General features: G+C 42.1%; 1 long non-coding RNA gene and 1 pseudogene across 5 annotated transcripts in view; one reads left to right on the top strand and one right to left on the bottom strand.

The window, feature by feature from the left end:
- Window positions 1-3736: 3736 nt before the first annotated feature.
- Window positions 3737-5029, bottom strand: LOC108176531 (casein kinase I pseudogene; annotated as a pseudogene).
- Window positions 5030-5283: 254 nt separating this feature from the next.
- The window catches only part of LOC138849971 (uncharacterized), a 204674-nt gene continuing 191182 nt past the window's right edge, over window positions 5284-18775 (top strand). For all 5 annotated transcript variants that reach the window (XR_011389310.1, XR_011389309.1, XR_011389307.1 and 2 more), the window contains exon 1: window positions 5284-5524. This is a non-coding gene — a long non-coding RNA (uncharacterized lncRNA). The remainder of the gene's footprint in view (window positions 5525-18775) is intronic.

Genomic DNA, 18775 nt, shown 5'->3' with positions numbered 1-18775 from the left:
ATGTAAAAAGACATTGCTTAACTTGGAATCCTGGCTGCTTCTCACCTAAGTGAGATGCAGCAGGCAACTTCTTTTCTCTGAAGCACAAAGACTCATTTATAACAACAGATAAATATAGTCCTCACCTCACAGGAAGCATATGTTAAAGCACCTAGGTAGGGCCAAAGTAATGGCCCTGTTGTCAGGGTCCCCCTAGTAGCAAGGCACAGCAAGACTCTTTATCATCTCTTCTGTTTCTAAATAAAAGGGTTTCTCTACAACACCATAATTGTCTCACAAACACCCTCTATTGCATTTCTCTAGCCCTATAGCATTTTCAAGTGATTACACATATGGAACGTTTGCTCTCAGCCCAATTTGGACCTTATTCCTTACTCCATAATTATGCGGGGTGACTGGGTCAGGCACAATTGTCCCCAGCTTTTAGGCAAAAAGCTAGAGGTCAGATAAACTGAAGGGTTTGTTCAAGATGACTCCAACTCAGCACTTTTATCACTGTGTAATATGTTTTTCATCACTTTATTTTTACAAGACTTTTATTTTTTGAGTAGTAAATTACCCTAAATGGAGAATGACCCATATTTTTTTCTTGAATGCCTTTGTGTGACTTTTCCTGCCTCTTTACTGGTATTGGGACACTGGATGTTTAATTTGTTTGAAGGCAGATGCCTGTATAGGAGTTTGTGGAGTAAACAAAACCTTTGAGAACCAAAGAAACAATCATGTTTCCTAGTCAGATTTTGAATTTTTCAAAAGATATATCCTTACGTATATATTTGGGACATTTTCCCTCAATGTATTGATAATGTGTCCGGTACAAATGGCCTGAAACCTGTAAAGATTATGGAAAATGAATTTGAGTCATGGATACCAACTTCAGAGTGGGAAATTCAAATGCGGGAAATTTCACTATGTGTGATACAATCAAGGATGAACATCACCCCATTCTGTAGAGTTCATGTCAACTAGCTGGCTAATGTCAGTAAGGTCTAGATCTATAAAAAAACTTTAGTGGTCATGGCTAAAAACATAATGCAGGAATCTAGGAATGCAAGGACTAATGGATTTAGGATTTTTATGGTTAGAGAGATGACCTCCATCGCACCACTTTCCAGAAGAGAAGGCAAAGTGCTAACTTCCTAAAGCTTTGTGGCAAATTCAGAGTAAATCTTGACTTTTCTGCTTAATCCTTAAAGTAGGCATGCAAGCCAGAATGTTGTCAGGTGGTTGCAACTCAACAGATTAGTTGATATTATCATTATTTCTATTGTGCAATTTGGGGAAACTCCCATGGCCTCTCTGGACTCTAATTTTCTTACTGGCAAAATTAGGATAATGCTAGTGCCCAATTCACAGGGTTATTGTGGGGATTAATGAAGCAGCGTAGATGTCAATTGAGCACAGTGTTTGGCTGATAGAAATCATTCAACAGAGGTTTCCCAATGGAGAATATTAATATAGTTATTGTTGACAAGGGCATTAAGTCAATGTCCATATCCAAACAGGTCAGGTTGCATTCCTATTTTAGTGCAAAAAATTTCATTTACTTTTTTGATATATATTATGATAAAATTTACTCCTATGGAATTGTTTCAGTTTTTGTTACAGACCTGCAAATGATCAGGTTGGATCTTAAATTCTTGAGAGGAGCTTGAGAGGAACTCTCCAGAAGCTAAGCTCAGCTACCCTTGCTAGTTAAGTAATATTAGAATATTTACATAACCCTGCTGAGCCTCAGTTTACTTATTTAAAGAAAGGGAAAATAATACCTTCCTCATAGGAAGATTTTATGCAATCACATACAAGTATGCAGATCACCTGGTACACTGCTTAGCAGGAGGTGGCTGACACATGCTAATGTCCATTCTCCCATCTACTCATCCCAAACTGCTGTGAGTATTCACTGTTATCAACTCAAAGCTACCTACTGTTAGGCAAGAGAAGCCACTTTACCCAGAAGAGCACACAATGCTGTTACTAATGACTGATTGATTTAGGATTACAAAAGACTGACCCTGGTTTTAATACAATATCACTTTGAAGCACAATTTATGTACCCCAGGTTCCTGCTGGCTCAGGTCAAGACTAGACCTTAGGGCTTGCCCTGTGGCATAGAAGGTTAAGCCTCTGCCTGCAGTGCTGGCATCCCATGTGGGCACCTGTTTGAGTCCCAGCTGCTCCAGGCAGCCTAATTCAGCTCCCTGCTAGTGTATCTGGGAAAGCAGCAGAAGATGGCCTAAGACTTGAGCCCCTGCATCCACATGGGAGACCTGGAGGAAGCTCCTGGCTTCTACTTGACATAGCCCTGGCCCTTGCGGCCTTTTGGGGGAGTGAACCAGCTGATGGAAAATTTTCTCGTTCTCTCTCTTTCTATCTCTGCTTTTCAAGTAGATAAATGTAAATCTTTTTTTTTAAAAGAGGATTGGACCTTACTGGACATTCTTATTTGTCTCTTTTCTACATTTCTTGCTCCCCTATGGATTCTTTCTGAAGAGTGCTTCTTCAATAAATTACATTTATTTGGCCACCCCAATTTTTGCTTCCAGGGAACCAGACCTAAGATACTCATCAAAGTGCCTTAGACAAAATAATTTTCCTCAAAGTCTTGTGAGAACCATTCTTATAGAAACTGGTTAAATGCCTTTTTTTTTTTTTTAAATATTGAATCAACTCAAGCCTGTTTCATTCTGACATGGACACAGGGAAATTTCTTGATACTAGGAATCTTTCACCCAAAGATAGCAGTCTCATATTTGTCTAAATGACTGGCCTGTGCCCATCTGTGAATGCCTCCTTGCCTCTACCCTTCTATTGTTTGTTAGGAAAATGGAGATTATTTAGAGCCCAGAAAGTATGTATGAGATTTCTTAACGTGGAATAACCTGATATTTTTTTAAAACTGGGAGGGTTCTAGGAGCAAATATTTTTAGACTAAAGCTGACTGATGTATTTGTACAGATTTTTCTTTATTTTTTTCTCTGGTTTCTCATAAAGCATGTTCTGGAGGCTGTCTAACTTGGAGGGAAAAAGACTTCTGTGAGAAAACACTGGGCTCAAAAAGGGTTCCATGTGGTTCAAAATATGTTTTAGACATTTTGTAGGAAAAAGTATGGACTTGATCATAATAGTGTGATTTGGAAAAACATTTCTGTCAGCAGAAATCTTTAGGGAGTAGCTGGGAGTTGTGAAGCATAAACTTAAATGATTACCTGCAAAGATTATTCCTTAGGTAGCTTCAAAGAATGAAATAGGCTGACCAAAAGAAAGGAGGTGGAGGCCGGCGCCGTGGATCAATAGGCTAATCCTCCGCCTGTGGTGCCAGCACCCAGGGTTCTAGTCCCGGTCGAGGCGCCAGGGATTCTGTCCCAGTCGCTCCTCTTCTAGTCCAGCTCTCTGCTGTGGCCCGGGAGTGCAGTGGAGGATGGCCCAAGTCCTTGGGCCCTGCACCCCATGGGAGACCAGGAGAAGCACCTGACTCCTGACTTCAGATCAGCGTGGTGTGCCGACTGCAGTGGCCATTGGGGGGTGAACCAACAGAAAAGGAAGACCTTTCTCTCTCTGTCTCTCTCTCTCACTGTCCACTCTGCCTGTCCAAAAAAAAAAAAAAAAAAAAAAAAAAAAAAAGAAAGGAGGTGGTTGTTAGAAAATGGCACTGGGTGTGAGAGGTGTATGGAAGATTTGGAACAATTGCTGTGGATATTTAATGAGGATTCATTTAGGAATGGATGTAATGACTCTCTACATGCAGCTAAGTGTCTTGTAGAGATCTGGGGGTCAGAATTTTAGTGGGATAAAATTCATTTGGTAATATATGCAATGATAGTGTCTTTTTTTTTTTTTAAAGATTGTATTTATTTAAGATGTAGAGTTAAAGAGAGAGGGAGGAAGGGAGAGACGGAGAGAAAGGTCTTCCATCCGCTGGTTCACTCCCTAAACGGCTAGAGCTGGACTGATCCGAAGCCAGGAGCCAGGATCCAGAAGCTTCCTCTGGGGCTCCCATGTGGATGCAGGGGCCTAGCACCTGGGCCATCCTCCACTGCTTTCCCAGGCCATAGCAGAGAGCTGTGGGGGCTTGGGGCTGTTGACCCTCCCCACTAGAAGATGCTGCCTGTTGTGCTGCTTTGGGCTTTCACATTGTCCAAATGTGTAGTCATATTGGTGGTTCAGGGTCTGAAAAGGATGTGGAATGGCGGCCTCACATACATCTAATCTAGGGCTTCCTCAAAGCGCAGCCCACGGCAATAGTTTTAAGTACATGGCAAACTCTGCAGGAAACCCCTTACATAAAGCTTCAGCAGGAGTGGACATCTTCTTTTCACTAATATTGTCATATTTTTGTTTCTTTGTTGCAGCCTTTAGTCCTTGCCATGGCAGGCTGGTTCTATGAAAATACATCAAAACACAGCCTAAGGACTCCATGCCATCTTGGCGACTCTGCTCAACACCGAGATGTGCACTGATGCATGCCAGGGAGGTTTTTGTCTTCTTTGTATGGTATGTGTTGCCTTGTCCTGTTGTCTCTGTACTTTTTGGCCAAAACCAAAACCAATAAGGAATAACTTACTTCAGTGACTCCCAATTCCCATTAGGAAGTTATCCGGCTAAATTTGTCTGTGTATAAAATTCTTTGTGTGCACATACTCAATTTTACTGATCATAAGTACATAAGCCAAAATAAGTACAGTTTTCACTGTGAACCTTTTTGAACAGAAACTGAAGAGGTCTTCGGGGCTGGGTCCCAGAAGATCCATGACTAGTACATTATAGTCTTTTTCCTGACCATACCAGCTTGTGTGCCGGGTGCCAAACTCACCCTGAAGAATCTTAGAGTTTGCTCTCGTACAGGAGACTGGGGAGGCCTGGCCTTCTGTGATTCTAGCTTCATTGCCACGTCCTCGCTGTTGGTGATGTTACTCGCTAGATAAATGTCCCCGAAGGAGCCAGACCCGATCTCCCCTGTTTGTATTTCCCCCTGGCAATGAATTTGGCCTTGGAGCCGTGGCTGCTCGCCATCCTGAGAGACGAAGATGGAGGCCGGGGCAAAGCCCGGACACCTCAGAGGGGACGACGGAGGCCTCTGAGGCTCTTCCACGGGGCAAGGCTGTGGAGGAGGGCAGCGGGAAGTGGACAAGCGAGGCTCTCCCGGCGTCCCAGCACCCAGAACTGGCCGCCGGGCACCTATCGCCGCCGCTCAGCCAGGCCGCGGGTTGTGAGGCAGTTCTCGCGGTTTCTAGGCCGGGCCAGTCGTTTCTGGGCGGCTGCCGCTGCCTGGCTTTTGTGTGACGTCGCGGGCTGGCAAAGGGGCGCGGTGAGTTCGGCCTGCGATGCCGCTGCCACCAGGGCCGCCGGCTTGGGCTGAGGAGGGACCCCTGTCACTCCGCCCGCGCCACCATCTTTACTCCGGCTTCAGCCATCACAGTGTCTTCTGTGCGCTCGGTATACGGAGATGAGAACAGACCTTCTCAGGAAGTTTCCACACTCAAAGTCTCCCAGAAGCTGTAGGAATGGACCCTGACTATTTAACGTAAGGAAAAGTCCTTGTCTTTGTGCTGCTCTAACAAAATATCTTAGCTTGGGTAATGGATAAAGTGCAGACATCTGTGACGTTACAATTCTGGAGGCTGGGAAGACCAAGATCAAGGTGTTGACAGATTTGGTGTCTGGTGAGGGTTGCTCTTTGCTTCCAAGATGGTGTTTGCCGTGGCATCCTCACATGGTGGGAGAGATGGAAATGTAAAAATGTAGGCAAACACTGTTCTCACATGGTGGAAGAGCAGAGAATGAACCCACTCCCTCAAGCCTTTTTTACAAGGGTTCTTCCACTTATTCTTACCCATCCATGATGTTTCTGCCCTCAGGAGTTAACACTATCACTTTGGCCATTCTCAACATACGTTTTGGAGGCATATTGACAGGATAATAATCCTCAGTGTTTACCCATGTTGTCACATAGATGGTAGGACTTCCTTCTTTTTATAGCTGAGTAAGTTTTCATTGTATATGTATACTACATTCTTTTATTCATTAATTTACCAGTAGATAGCTAGATTTTCCCACTTATATGACGTATGTAAAATAGTCAAAACTCACAGAACAGAAACTAGAATGGTGGTTATCAGGGGCTGAGGAGCTGGACAATGTGGAGCTGCTGATCCATGATATAAAATCTTAGATATGCAAAATAAGTTCTACAGACCTACTACTCTGTATACTTAAAAATTCATTAAGAAAGTATATCTCATATCATGTGTTCCCACCACAATTTAGAAAATAATGGTATCTTGGGGGAATCTTGGCCTTGGATTTAACAAGAAGGAAAAGTGGAAAATTGAAGCACTCGGCATTCTAGGGTTCTAGGGAGAAGAATGAGTTGGGAGATCAATGTACTCCAGAACAGGTTAAAATACGAGAAAAATAAGCAGCAGCTGAAGGCCTATAGGTGTCCCCAAGCAGAGAACAGTAAGTGGAGCCAAGATAGAAAACTACATACTGAAACAGTAATTTCATAGTTTGCTATCCTGAATATGGATAAAGTTTAGGAAGCTCTCATTTTTGGCATATATAAGTTTTCTCAAACTTTTTTCCCCTAATCTATATACACAGAATTTCATTTGCACTCACCAACTTCACCTCCTCCCCTTCCCAAGTGAGAATTAGTCTAATCTAGGCAATCTGGTTCCTAAGTTTTGTTTGGTTATGTTTTAAAGTATAGTCAGGAAATTAATAGAGGAAGAGACAGGACTGACAATGGGCAGGAAATGGAAAAGAGTCATTCTTCTTGTCCTTTGTCATAAAGGATTTGAGTAATAGATAAAGCAGAGAGTGGAAACAAAGTGAAAATATGAATAAAGCTAAGGCCAACTGAGATACTCAAGAGCTGAAAGAGGCACATATGAAGGAGAAAGAAAGACCTGACGTGGGGGGGGGGGGGGAGAAGGAACACATTTCTGGAACAGCTGTAGGATAATAGAATGGAACAGATGAATAAAAGGGATATTTAAAAGTTTTGCATTATTGAATAACTCTTCTAAGAGATAAAATAAAGCACTGAATTATTCTAGTAATAATTTTTATAACTGAACTGTTTCTTGCATTGCCATATTTATTGAGACTGAGCCACAGTCGAGATTTATTCAGGATACCAAAGTTCTATTAATGAAAAGACATTATATTGATCTATTGAGGATCAAATAATTATAATCATCCTCCCAGTGTACATATGCAAACTGAGGAGTGCAGTACTTAATTAATCTGTGCCATGTCACAATATTAGTAAGTTGAACACAAGTGTTGAAATCAATTTGGTTAGACTGCAGAAGTTTTCAGTTTCCTATTGCCTAAAAATGGAATGTTCCAAGTGAGAAATTAAATCAAGGAATAGTTCAATATGAATTGTCTTCAGAAAGCTCATGGAAAATGTATATTATGAAAAAACTGCATAGATTTTAAACATGTTTGCACCAAAATAAACTTTAACATTTTATTTCATTGTTCCATGAAACTCTTTTCTGTCATGAAGTGACAAAGCTAGGAGACAACTAACTCTTTTCCTGTCATTAAGTGACAAAGCTAGGAGACAGCTAAGCTCTGAACATGGCATACATTTGAACTTCCCAAAGTGTGAGTTAAGTAAAGCTCTCTGCTTCGTAAAGTTAGCCTGCCTCAAATACTTCCTTACAGAAATGCCCTGCTTTTTCCCCCCTCACCCCCTCACCTGCCCCATCTTATTCAAAGAATGGAAAACCGATCTGCTGCTATTCTGCCACTGTCTAAGACTCTTATAGTTAGTTGACCAATATATGCCATCTTCCCAGATCACTCTCTTTCTTTGAGGCATTTCTATGACCCCAATGTTTTATCTCATTTTAATTAAGAAATAAAAATGTATTTGAGAAAGTGATGATGATGTGAAGAGAGATGGGTAAGTCCCCTGAATCTGGCCAGTGACTTCCTTCTTTTCTAGCTCAGATGCCAAGATATCACTACCTGTGTGTTTGCAGGCTTGACATTTGCTCCATTGTCTAATTTCTGCGATTGGCCTGCTATTCCATGGTAGTCAACTGTATGAATTTCAAATTATTTTGCACTAAAATAAACTTATCTTTCCATTCAACTTTCCAAAACATTTTTGAGATACACTTGTACTTATATATGTGAAAAAAACTTTATTAACTAAAAACCATTCTACAAACTTTAGTTTTACTGATAATGAAAAAAATTTTGTGTTCACATAGCATTGTAATTATATTCCTTATTTCACAATTTTCATATATATTCAAATACAGAATATTCTCCCAAACTCATGTATAATAATTCACTTATGATGTAAAGTTAAATAAATTGACTTGGGTCACTCAGAAAATGTTAGCATCAGGATATGAGCATGGTTCTCACTGATGTAAAAGCTTATACCATTATGACAGTATTGCATTGAAATGGAAATAGCTTTGCTTTAGTTATCTAAAATGTCTATTTCTGAAGCATAAGAAAAATAAAGAATGAAAAGGAACTCTGTGAAGATATGGAATGAATTTAAAACTGTGAATTTCCTTTGCTAGGAAAAAAGAAGTGTGTGTGTGTGTGTTGGGTGTGGGAAAGAATGAAAAGTATAAAAATAGTTTTTATCTGGGCCAGCTGACTAAGGGAAGATGGATGGGAGTTGTACTTATTTGGGAATTGAATCTTCAGCACAGTTGTAGCTCAGGTTTGGGGAGCCTCCTCCCTTTAGACATACAGGGGAGATGCTGGCTTGTTAACACCAGGACTCATCCAGAGAGCCAAGTGCTCACCTGGCATGTATGATTGGTGAGGTGGAATACCTTTGAAATAACATTTGTTCCTCGTTCCATTGTTATTCTTAGGAGATTTTTTTTCTCCCAGAAAACCACAGTCTTGAGTATCACTCTTCCATAATACTGCTAACTTGGGGATGGAATAAGGCAGTCTGCTGTCACAAATTCAATATGAACTGGTTATAAAAGTCTTCAGCTCTTTGAGGAAACTGATCTTTAAGCTTGGTCTTTTCTCCAAGGAGAAAAAAAATGCTGTATCCTCAGCATGGGGAAAGTTAGATGTATTTTCCTTCTTCAAATTGTGTTTAGAAATTTGGGCCAACTCTTCATTCACCAAAAACCCAATGTTACCAGAGTAGGATTCCCAGAGCCGCAGTAGCAGGAATGCAATAGCTTGCCACCTTGCTTCTCTGCAGTCCTCTCAGATGTCTCTATTTGAGCTCCACTGTCTTTCCCACTTGCCAGCGTGTACATGGAACCCCAGGCCCAGTCATCTTGGTTACTTTCATGAAGTCGTGGTTGCAGTGATTAACAGCTTTTGTTTAGTTAGCAGCCATTGAATGCAGAGGGCTCTGTTGGGCTTACCATGGTGAGGAAGAGAAAATAGAGCAGTTATTAAGCTGCACTAAAGATAGTAAAATAAACAAAATGCCATTCCTGTTCTTAGGGAGCACATAGTCTTTTGGGAGTTTACACAAATCAAATGCCTTCTTGGGGACCAGGCAGGTAAGGCCCAGTGAGGAAAGAAGGTCATGTGAGGACTGTGGAATTTGGGGAAGCAATTTCTCTTTGCAAAGAGGCATGCAGAACTCCACCTCAGGAAATTGTGACTTTTCAGGACGATGAACCATGTGGCCTGATGTTTGATGTAATATTAGACATTCAGAGTTTAAGAAATCTTATTACAGAGAGTCTCCTGATTTTTATTATGGGAAACTAAGAGTATTATTTTAAAGTATTATTTGGGTAAAAAATAAAAGATTCAATGGGTTGGATACAGACTTTGGGAAATTATCTTGTGAGCTGCAAAGTGGGGCAGAAAAGAGGAATGACACAAAGCCTTCTGATGGTTGTTATGTCCGAGGAGGACTGGGTGCAGTGTGAACACAGGGGCCAGGCACCTGTCTCAGGTGGGGAGGACATAGCAGACTTTTTGGAGGAGGTGGTAGTTGAGTGGACCAACTCTGCACAACACTGGCTAGTAAGTGGGAGGTGTAATGAGCCATATGTTCTTAACTGCTGTGGCAAACTCTTGCCCCAGCATTATGACTCCTTGAGTAAAGAGACTGAATGTCCAAGGCTAGGGACTTGTGTAAAGCATGCTTCGCTGGGGTAACTGGAAATGTCTGAGAAGGACTGAAGCATTACACAAAAGGTTGGGAATCTAGAGGGAGGAAGCTCGAGATTTAGATTGGTATGGGATCATAAAGTGCCTTGAACACTTTGCTAAGGAGTTTGCAATTTATTCTGTGGGCAATAGGAAGTCTTTGAGTATGCTGAAGCACAGGATTCAAATAATCAGATTGGAGGTTCAAAAAGACCATGCTGGTGGAAAGATGACAAAAGAAAAAGACACATTTGCCATTTGTTCAGAGACTCAGTGATCTGACTGAGAGAAGAGTTACCCTCAGAGGGATTTGGTGAAAGAAAGTTTGAGGAGAAGGATGAGTCCAGAAATTTACCAGATTCTGGCTTGGTAGACTGCATTGATGGTGAGGTAGAGGTTTTAGGCTGAAGCTCCAATTTGAATTTGAGATGAACAACTCAAAGCTCAGAGATGCAACAGAAACAGTCACTGAACTGGTTTCAAGAACGAGCTGCAGGTAGGAGTTTTAGATTTGGGCTCATTGGCTGTGTTTGTGAAAGGCAGGGGGATGAGCCTGTGTGATCACTCAGAGGATAGGAGATTGAACCTGGTGAACACCTCACGTGAGAAGGGGAAGTGAATGTGGAGGCCTCTGAAAAGGAGCAGCCATAGACATGACAGGCAAACTTATGGGGAGTGGCACTCTGTAAGTCAAGTCAATGGCTGAGTCTCAAACAGGAGGAAGTGGCACCCAGAGCCCATGCTGTTGAAAAGGCAAATATGTAGACACTGATAAATATTTGTCTGTTGGATTTAGCAACAGGCTGGTCATAGTGGATCTTGGCAATGACAACTTTAGGGAGGGTGAGGGAAGAAGCTGGCTCAAACTGAGGAAAGTGAATGAAGGTGAGAAAATGGAAACAGTCAGAACCTAATGTCCTTGGAAAAAGGAGTTTGGGGTGTGGGTGTTTGGCTTAGAAGTTAAGTCTACTTGGGATGTCCACAACTTATCTCAAAGTACATGAGTTTGAGTCCTGGTTCCATTCCTGATTCCAGCTTCCTGCTAATGCTCACCCTGGGAGGCAGCATGTAATAGCCAAAACACTTAAGTCACTGCCTCACATGTGGGAGACGTGGAGGCCAGGCTTTGGGTGTGGCCCAGCATCATCAGCAGTTGTGGGTATTTGGGGAGCAAACCCATAGACAAGAGCTTTGTCTGTCTGTATCTCTTTTTCTACTGTCAAATGAAATAAATTCTTTTTTTTTTTTTAAAAAAAGGACTTTCACTGGGAAGGGAATGAGAGATAAAAGATGACAAGGAAAGAACTGTATGAATGTACTTCAAAAAGTTTTAAAAAAGAAAAGATGCAAAAATGTTTGAAATCCATGCATTTTTTACAATATGCATTTTTATGAAATTTTGAAGACCCTAATATGCATGGATTTTAACATTTTTTGCACCAAAATAAATTTATCTTTCAATTCCATTTTTCAGGATTTTTCTGGAGCCCCTTCATTTGATAAAAGGAGAGATTTTTAGAGATGGAAGAGACTTAAGGGTGCTGGGTGTTGATGGGGATAAGTAGCTAAGCTATTGGTGGTGGCTGAATGACTGATCAGGGCCGGTGCTGTGGTGTAGTAATCTAAGCCTCTGCTTGTGGCACCGGCATCCCATATGGGTGCTGGTTTGTGTCTTGGCTACTCCTCTTCTGATACAGTTCTCTGCTGATGGCCTGAAAGCGTAGAAGATGGCCCGAGTGCTTGGGCCTTTGCACCCATGTGGAAGATCCAGAGGGAGGCTCCTGGATTTTGCTTCGGCCTGACTGGCCATTGTGGTCATTTGGGGAGTGAACCAGCAGATGGAAGACCTTTATCTCTGTCTCACCCTCTCTCTGTCTGTAGATCTGCCTCTCAAGTAAAAAAATACAAAAATCTTAAAAAAATGGTCAAGTGGGTGACCAGGTGGTCCTGTCATATGCTTCATCCATAGTCCCCCTACTTCTTTGATCATCTTATTTATGCTTTTCTCTCAGTCCCTGCTTGTCCTCTGTGCTCCTTATGATGTGTTCCCCAGCATCTTTAGGCAATGTTTCTGATGTGGTTGTGCCAAGGAGTGGCTATGGGGCCAAAGGCACTCATTTCTACACCCAGAAGACTACTCTGTAGGCACTACCAACAAGCAAGTACCATTCAAAGCTGATTTATATACCCCATAATAAAAGTCTACTAGGAATTTTGTGATTTTTTTCCCCCAGATACATAAAGTCAATCGATGCAATGGGAGGAGTAGCCCCCACAGTTTTCCCCCTCAACTAGACTTACTCTCTCAGTGGCTTCTGTGTTTGGCAGTCCCCTGGAGATCTTTGTTTGGGACTAGAGGTGTGGATGATGGCGACACCAGGTTTGCTTGGATTAACTCTTTGAAGGTGCTGCCCAGTCTCATTTCAGGTCAACTTAACAGGCTTTTTGGATAACACAGCCGTCTCTTGCCTCAAGTGCTTCCAAGCGGATGAAGGAAATGGCCTAAACTTCAAAGTGAGCCCTACCATGGTGCCATGAGTTCTGATCATTTATTAGGATATTAATAGTTGTAAATTAATCTAAAAAATACACGAAGGCCAGAACTAGCTGAAGATGTGGGAACAGCCTGCTCTCAGCCCTGTTTCTTGGAAATTTAGAACATTTCCCAGTTTCAGTGCTCAGAAGGTTAGGGTCAGTTTTTGGGTTATGACTATTTTCAAAGTTTTAAACAGACCTAAGCCTGTTCTTGGATATTTTCCATGATCAAGTTAGTGTTTTTATTTATGCCCCATGTATTTTATAAATATTTTTGTCTTCAATTTCCACTGCAGAATCTCTTTTTCTTAAAAAAGCAACTTCATTGAGGTATAAGTGACATATAATAAATGTAACTTTTATAGTGTTCGGTTCCATGAGATTTCACAAATATAAACAACCATGTAAACATCACCCTAGTGATGATATGGGATATTTCCATGACCTCGGAAAGTCTCCCTCTATCCTTTTGAAGTCAGTCCTTCCCTATCCAGAGACACTTGTGGATGAGATTTCTATCGCCGTTGCTTTTACATGGTCTGGAAGTTCATGTAAATAGAATCCCATAGCAGACACTCCTTTGCATCTGGCTTCCTTTGCTTAGCATAATGTTTTCGATAGTCATCTATGTTTTGGCATTTTTCAGTTATTCTTACAGAGCTACAAAGAGTTCTTAAACAGAGCCTATGCCCAGCTTTCCCTGATGTTAACATCTTACATAACCATAATACAATGATCAAAACTGAGAATTTAATTTCATAACATTTTATTTACTATAGACAGTATTCACATTTCCCACTTTTTTTTTTTTTTTTTTTTTTTTTTTTTTTTTTTTTTTGGACAGGCAGAGTTAGACAGTGAGAGCGAGAGAGAAAGGTCTTCCATCCTTTGGTTCACCCCCACAAATGGCCACTACAGCCGGTGCTGTGCCAATCCGAAGCCAGGAGCCAGGTGCCCCCACCCCAGGTCTCCAATGCGGGCGCAGGGCCCAAGCACCTGGGCCATCCTCTGCCCACCCCCCCAACCCCCCCCCCCTCCGCCACAGCAGAGAGCTGGACTGGAAGAGGAGCAACCAGGACAGAACAGGTGCCCAAACTGGGACTAGAACCCGGAGTGCCAGCGCCGCAGGTGGAGTATTAGCCTAGTGAGCCATGGCGCCAGCCTTCCCACTTTTTCTATAAGTGATATTTTTTTTTTCTGTGCCAGGTTCCAAACCCAGATACAATATTGAATTTACTTGCTGTGTTTCTCCTGTCTCCTCCAATCCAGGACAACATCTCTGTCTTCCTGATTTGGCACTTCTGAAGAGCTCTCATTATACATTTTGACCTTTAATGGTGTCTTGTCATGACAGGCTAAAGGTATAGATCTGGGGGAATACCGTGGAGGTGATGTGGTATGATACTGAGGCTGCATCATGTCAGTAGATCTTATTACTGCTTACCTTAACTCTGGTCATTTGTTGAGGTGGTATCTGTGAGGTTTCTTCACTGTGAAGTTATTGTATTTCTCTTTTCATATTCTATTTTAGGAGCAAGCAATTAAATCTGGCCCATACTTCTTGTGAGGGGAATTAAGCTGTTCCTCTGGAGATGAATATAGTAAAGGATTTTTGGTCAGGGGACAGCTTTGTGGTACAGTGGGTTGACCTGCGGGTGCCCAGGTGCTCTGCTTTCATTATGGCTTCCTGCTGATGCACCTGAGAGGGCAATGAGAGATGGCCCAACTGCTTGGACCCCTGCTCAAATGCGGGAGATCCAAATGGAGTCCCAGGCTCCTGGCTTCCACCTGGCCCAGACCTGGCATGTTGAAGCTGTTTGGGGTATGAACCCAGGAATAGAAGATCTTTCCCTCTCCCCTTCCTGTTCCCCCTCCCTCCTACTCTCTCTTCTTCCCCCACCCCCAATTTGGCCTTCCAATTTATTTGAAAGGCAAAGATGTAGAAAAGGAGAGAGAGAGAGAGAGGAGAGAAGAGAGAAAAGAGAATGAGAGAGAGAGAGAGAGAGAGAGAGATCTTCCATTCACTGGTTCATTACCCAAATGGCTGCAACAGCCAGGGAGGGGCCAGGCCAAAGCCAGGAACCAGGAGCTTCTTCCAGGTCTCCTACATGGATGCAAGGGCCCAAGCACCTGAGCCATCTTCTGCTGCTTTCCCAGGTGCATTAACAGGGAGCTGGATCAGAAGTGGAGCAGCTGGGACTGGAATCAGCACCCATATGGGATGCTGGCATTGTAGGTGGAGGCTTAACTTTCTATGCCACAGTACCAGTCCAGAAATAAATCTTTAGAAAAAAATGAATTTGGAGATACATCTTAAGCTACTATTGTAATAAATATTTCCAAGGAGATGATGAAGCTAGGCAGATAGGATGGTTCTCTTTATTTTTTCCATTTTTAATACTATTTATCATTTTTCAACTTTTATTTAATAAATGTAAATTTCCAAAGTACAGCTTTTGGATTATAGCAGCTTTCCACCCCCATAACCTCCCTCCCACCGGCAACCATCCCATCTCCCACTCCCTCTCCCATCTTATTCTTCATCAAAATTCATTTTTAATTATCTTTATATACAGAAGATCAGTTTAGTATATACTAAGTAAAGATTTCAACAGACTGCGCCTACACAAACACACAGAGTACTGTTCGATTAGTAGTTTTACTGTTAATTCACATAGTACAGCACATTAAAGACAGAGACCCTACGTGGGGAGTAGGTGCACAGTGACTCCCATTGTTGATTTAACAATTGACACTCTTATTTATGGTGTCAGTAATCACCAGAGGCTCTTGTCATGAGCTGCCAAGGCTATGGAAGCCTCTTGAGTTCACCAATTCCTATCTTATTTAGACAAGGCCATAGTCAGAGTGGAAGTTCTCTCCTTCCTTCAGAGAAAGGTACCTCCTTCTTTAATGGCCCATTCTTTCTTTTCTTTTCTTTTCTTTTTTTTTTTTTTTTTTTTTTTTTTGACAGGCAGAGTGGACAGTGAGAGAGAGAGAAAGAGAAAGGTCTTCCTTTTTGCCGTTGGTTCACCCTCCAATGGCTGCCGTGGCCGGTGCGCTGCAACCGGCACATCGCGCTGATCAGAAGCCAGGAGCCAGGTGCTTTTCCTGGTCTCCCATGGGGTGCAGGGTCCAAGCACTTGGGCCATTCTCCACTGCACTCCCGAGCCACAGCAGAGAGCTGGCCTGGAAGAGGGGCAACCGGGAAAGAATCTGGCGCCCCGACTGGGACTAGAACCCGGATTGCCGGCGCCACAAGGTGGAGGATTAGCCTATTGAGCCTCGGCGCCGGAATGGCCCATTCTTTCCACTGGGATCTCACTCACAGAGATCTTTCATTTATTACCTTTATTTTTAAACTCTCATCTTTAATAAAAAAGGTTTCAAAAGCTACATATTTTACTCTCTTTGTAGCTTTTCTCCCACAGAAACATTTTTTAAAAGGATTTATTTATTTATTTGAAAGGCAGAGCTAGAGAGAGAGAGAGAGAGAGAGAGAGGTCTTCCATCCACTGATTCACTCCCCAGATGGCCACAGTGGCCAGAGCTGAGCCTATTTGAAGCCAGGAGCCAGGCATTTCTTTCAGGTCTCCCACTCAGATGCACAAGAACTTGGGCCATCTTCCACTGCCCTCCCATGACACAGCAGAGAGCTGGATTAGAAGAGGAGCAGCCAAGATTCGAACCCAATGGATTGTCGGTACTGCAGGTGGTGGCCTCGCCTGGTATGCCACAGTGTGCCCCCCCCACCCTGAAATCTTTTATTTAAGGAATACAAACTTCATACATTTCATAAATAAAACTTTAGGAATATAGCAACTCTTCCCACCGCACCTACCTTCCCTCCCACACTCCCACCCTTCTTCCTTCTCCCTTTCCTATTCCCATTCTTATTTTTAACTAAGATCTATTTCCAATTAACTTTATATACATATGGTTAACTCTATACTAAGTAAAGAGTTCAACAAATTGTATGGAAAAAAAAAAGCTGTTCCTCAACAGTCAACACAAGGGCTGTTCAAAGTTATTGTATCTCAAAATGTTAATTTCACTTGTGTAGATTACCTTTTAGGTGCTCTATTAGTTATCACAGATCAGGGAGAACATATAGTATTTGTTCTTTTGGGACTGGCTTATTTCACTAAGTATGATGTTTTCCAGATTCATCCATTTTGTTGCAAATGACCAGATTTCATTTCTTTTATCACTGTGTAGTATTCCATAGAGTACATATTCCATAAGTTCTTTATCCAGTCTTCAGTAAACAGATATTTAGGTGGATTCCATGTCTTAGCTATTGTTAATTGTGCTGCAATAAATGTGGGGGTACAGATAAGTCTTCTATTTACTGATTTCATTTCTCTTTGGTAAATTCCCAGGAGTGGGATGGCTGGGTCATATGGTAGGTCTGTATTCACATTTCTGAGGTATCTCCATACTGTCTTCCACAGTGGCTTTACCAGTTTACATTCCCACCAACAATGGGTTGGGGTACCTTTTCCCCACATCCTTGCCAGCATTTGTTGTTTTTATATTTCTCTATGAAAGCCATTCTAACAGAGGTGAAGTGAAACCTCATTGTGGTTTTGATTTGCATTTCCCTGACAGCTAGTGATCCTGAGCATTTTTTCTTGGTCTGTTGGCCATTGGATTTCCTCTTTTGAAAAATGGCTGTTTAAGTTTGTTGTTGAATTTCTTGATCTCTTTATATATTCTAGTTATTAACTCTTTATCAGTTGCATAGTTTGCAATGCCATGTATGGATTTCTTTAGTTCATGAATTTGCTTCTGATTACTTCTAAATAATTATATGATCAATTTTTTGAGTTTGGTTTCTAGTATTTCATTAATCTCTTCATCTTCACATTCTAGAATTGAAGTATTGTATTCTTTTGGGGTGTCATTTTGTCTTCCTTATTCTTGCATTTATTATTAGGCATTTGTGATTTTACTTGTTTTTTTTTTTTTTTTTTTTTTTCTTTCTCGTGATGACTTTTATCTTTGGACAATGCCTCTGTGGCTTAGTGGAGTGTCAGCTTTTTGTGTGAACACCCAGAGGCATGTGCTGGGTGTGGTTAGGGAACTCTGTTCAGTGCTCTAGGCTGAGGAGTGTCGAAGGTGAGACATCCCAGTTGGGTGTGGTGAATCTCCTCTTTTTTTTTTTTTTTTATTTATCAGAGGAGAGGTTTGTTCTCCTCTGTTGGCGTATTCACACTCACCTCCTCTCCTCAAAAGAGACCAATGCCTAGGTGCTAGTCTCAGTGGGTACAGTTTTCATCTGTGCTGCCACAAGAACCATACAAAGGATCCATGCAGTCCTCAGTGTGAACACAGATCTGTAGCAAATGACCCTCACCAGGGAGCTGTCCACAGTGAAAGTCCAAATTCCTAGCCACACCCTGTGCCCTCTCACACAGCCACAGTCTTTTCACAGTTCCAGCACACAAGGTTCCCACCCAGTCCCCTGTCAATTCTCCCAGCCAGACTCAGGTGTCTCTTGGCTGGTTGGGCACCTGGACATGAGCTGCACAGTTGTTACATATTTCCAATATGGTGCACACCTGCTCTTGGCTAGTTACAGGAGGTCAGTGCCAGGTGGTCAGGAAGAGAGAAACGTGCCCCTCTTTTTTTCTCCTCTAGGTTGGCAGGCACACTGTCCCCCAGAGGGCTCCAAGCTAGATTCCCTCTAGGCTCTTCCTGCAGTTTTTTTTTTTTTTTTTGTCAGTGGCTTGAGCTGCTGAAGTTTGGTCTTACCTCACTCCAAAGCAGCTACTGAGGCTCTTGGCTGCTGGGGTCTTGATTTGTGCACATCCATACCCTCCACGTAGGTCCACCATGTCCCTCTAATTTGTGTGGAGTTTCCTCTGCCGTTTTCTCTTAACGATTTCCTGAGATTGCTCTCTCTCCACGTTTTTTCAAACTATCTTCCCCTAGATAGAGCAGTAAGCTCTGTCTCTATTCCTCCATCTTGAAAACTCTAGGATGGATCTCTTTAAATTTGACCTACTGAGTTTTGAATTCACCGATGAAATTGGATCCCAGTATTAAAATTATTATGTTCTATTTTCTCATTTCATCTTCATTTATCAATTATATTTCTGCTGTAAGGAAAAGTTAG

This window comes from Oryctolagus cuniculus, chromosome 6 (assembly GCF_964237555.1).
Source record: "Oryctolagus cuniculus chromosome 6, mOryCun1.1, whole genome shotgun sequence".
Classification (NCBI taxonomy): domain Eukaryota; kingdom Metazoa; phylum Chordata; class Mammalia; order Lagomorpha; family Leporidae; genus Oryctolagus; species Oryctolagus cuniculus.
The sequence above is the reverse complement of the archived record's forward strand: the minus strand, read 5'-3'. Positions and strand labels throughout refer to the sequence as shown.